Consider the following 2,670-nt stretch of genomic DNA (forward strand, 5'->3'; position numbering starts at 1 on the left):
CCCGGTGCCTCTGTTGACCCTGTCCTGAGCTACTCAGTTCACCAGGAAAAGCCTCCAGCAACTTATACCTAAGGGTTGACTGACTTCCACCTCAGGAAAACCATGGTGCAGCCAAGACTGCTTTGGGAAGTAAAACAGACAAGGTGGTAGGCCCATGCCCCCATCCTCAGGGATCCTATAAGGCAGAGGCCTTCATCACCCAGCAGGTTGTGGTCTCACATTGCCTAGGAAGGGCCAGGGATACTGGGCACAGTGGAGTAAGGGTTGACTTGAAGAGAAACCCTGGCAGGACAGACATACCCTAAAGACTTGGGCTGCTGAATGTCTGGTACGACAGCCAGGTGACCCCAATATCTGTTTTTCATGTTGTCCTTGGCCCAGGCTTCTTCAGCCCCTCTGAGATTAGCTGTCCCGCACAGAGGAGAGGGACAGACTGAGGCTCCAGGTAAGAGTCTCTCAAGGAGAGGCTGGTGTGGATCTCTGGCCCAGTCAGCTTCCTCCAGCTGCAGCTGCAGGAGGCCTGGGCAGAGGCACCCAGTCAAGAGTCTCTTCACTAGAGCCCGAGGGACGTTGTTCAGGGTGGGCTGTGACAAGAGGCAGGATGGAGTGGACTGGAGATGCAGTGAACAGGCTCACAAGGGCTCTCAGGAAAAATCTAGATCACCACAGCTTTCCATACATTGTGTACAAGCCAAACAGAGAGGGCAGCCCTTTGATGTGTGCCCAGTGAACCCAAACCACAGAATGTAGCTGTTTCCTTTCCTTTTTAATTAACTAATTACTGGCATATAACAATTAGGTTTCACTATAACAGTTTTCAAACAATCCGATTGTTTTTTTTCTCCATCTTCTTCCCCACCCCCTCCCATCGGCTCCTCCTCCCATCGGCTCCCCCTTTCTGCTTTCTGGTCATATGTGTCTTTTTATTCCTGCCCCAATAGCTCTTGTTTCCCTCTCTTGGTTTTCTATCTAATTTCATGGTCTGTATCCATTCTTTAGTTTTTCAAGACAGAGTTTCTCTGTGTAGCCCTGTTTGGCCTGGAGCCCCCTCTGTAGACCAGGCTGGCTTCGAACTCACAGAGATCTGCCTGCCTCTGCTGGTATTAAAGGTGTGCGCCACCACCACCTTCTGTATCCACTCTTGCCTCACCATTTATAGACACATAAACAGTAAAGCAAAACTTGGCCCTGTAGGGAGAGATGTCCTCATGACTTTATGAAGACATCTGTGAAAGGTGCAGTGAAGGTCCGAACAGAGGTAGCAATCCAGAGCTTTCTCTCACTGCAGTCACCATGACAACTTCTAAGAGGCAGCCGGTGTGAGAGACGATGCCGCGTGGCATCTGTGTTTACAGGCCCACGTGTGCTGAGTGAGGAAAGCGCCCCAAAGGCTCATGTGTCTGAATACAGATGGCGGTGCTGCTTTGGGAGGTGGAGCCACTGGAGATGAGTCACTGATGCCGGGCTTGTGAGTTATACCTCAGTTCCCATTCCAACCCAAGCTCTCGTTACCAATGGAACCCAACTGCTATGCCTCCCTTGCCATGAAATAAACCCCTTCCACTAAATATTCTATTGTTAGATATTTGATCATCATGAGGAAAAGAGTTAATACAGACTGCAAGGCAATTTTTTTACATATTTATTTTCGGGGGGGGTAATCTTAGGGTTTCTATTGTGGTGATAAAACACCATGACCAAATGTAACTTGGGCAGAAAAGGGTTTGTCCCACTTCACAGCTTGTAAATCTATCATTGAGGGAAGCCAGGGCAGGAACCTGGAGGCAGGAACAGAGGCCATGGAGGAACTCTGCTTACCTGACATTTTGGTAAAGACAGGGCTGCCTCTCACGTAAGGCTTAGCTCCTGTTCTGGGCACCCAGGCTGGCTACATAGATGGCAACCATGGGACACCTCCATGTTAGAACCAGAGAGCTCTATGTTGAAGTGCCAGCTGAAAGTCAGAATGCCCATCTTCTGTGGCAGGAGCTGGCGCGCGCGCGTGTGTGTGTGTGTGTGTGTGTCTGTGTGTGTGTGTGTCTGTGTGTCTGTGTGTCTGGGGGGCTGGTAGAGATGCGTACATGGGGAATACAGAAGCCACAGTAGAGAACAGGCTATGAGGCCTGTCTAAGGCAGGGACCCGAGGGTGCCTTAAGGAACACCCTTTGGAAGAGGCTGGGGGCCCTGCCTGAACTCAGAGCTTCTGGACCCAGTTGAAACCACTTGTCCTTTTAAGAATAGGAGCCCCTCCCCAGGAAGGCAGAAGCAAACTCCTGGGCAGGAGTGGGAGTTGGAACAGTGGGTGTCCCTGGGTGAGGCAGGAGGGGAGATGGCAGAACTCTGTCTTGTTGGTAAGTAGGTGCCCAACTCTACTGAGGGAGGAGTGGAAAGGAGCGATTTGACCCAGGCACAGGCAGCACAGGCCAAGTCTGTGTTATTTGATGTCCTTCATCAAAAGTAGTGTCCTGTGGCCCTAGTGGAGCCAAGGGGAGGTGGGGGCCCTGGGAAGGGCTGGAGGGAAGGAGAGCAACGTTAGCTTGTCGAGCCACTGCAGGTACCTAACCTGAGAGTGAGCCCCACCTCTCTCCTGGCCCCACCTCTCTCCTGGCCCCACCTCTCTCCTGGCCCCACCTCTCTCCTGGCCCCACCTCTCTCCTGGCCCCACCTCTC

The sequence above is a fragment of the Microtus ochrogaster genome, unplaced genomic scaffold (assembly GCF_000317375.1).
Source record: "Microtus ochrogaster isolate Prairie Vole_2 unplaced genomic scaffold, MicOch1.0 UNK6, whole genome shotgun sequence".
NCBI lineage: Eukaryota > Metazoa > Chordata > Mammalia > Rodentia > Cricetidae > Microtus > Microtus ochrogaster.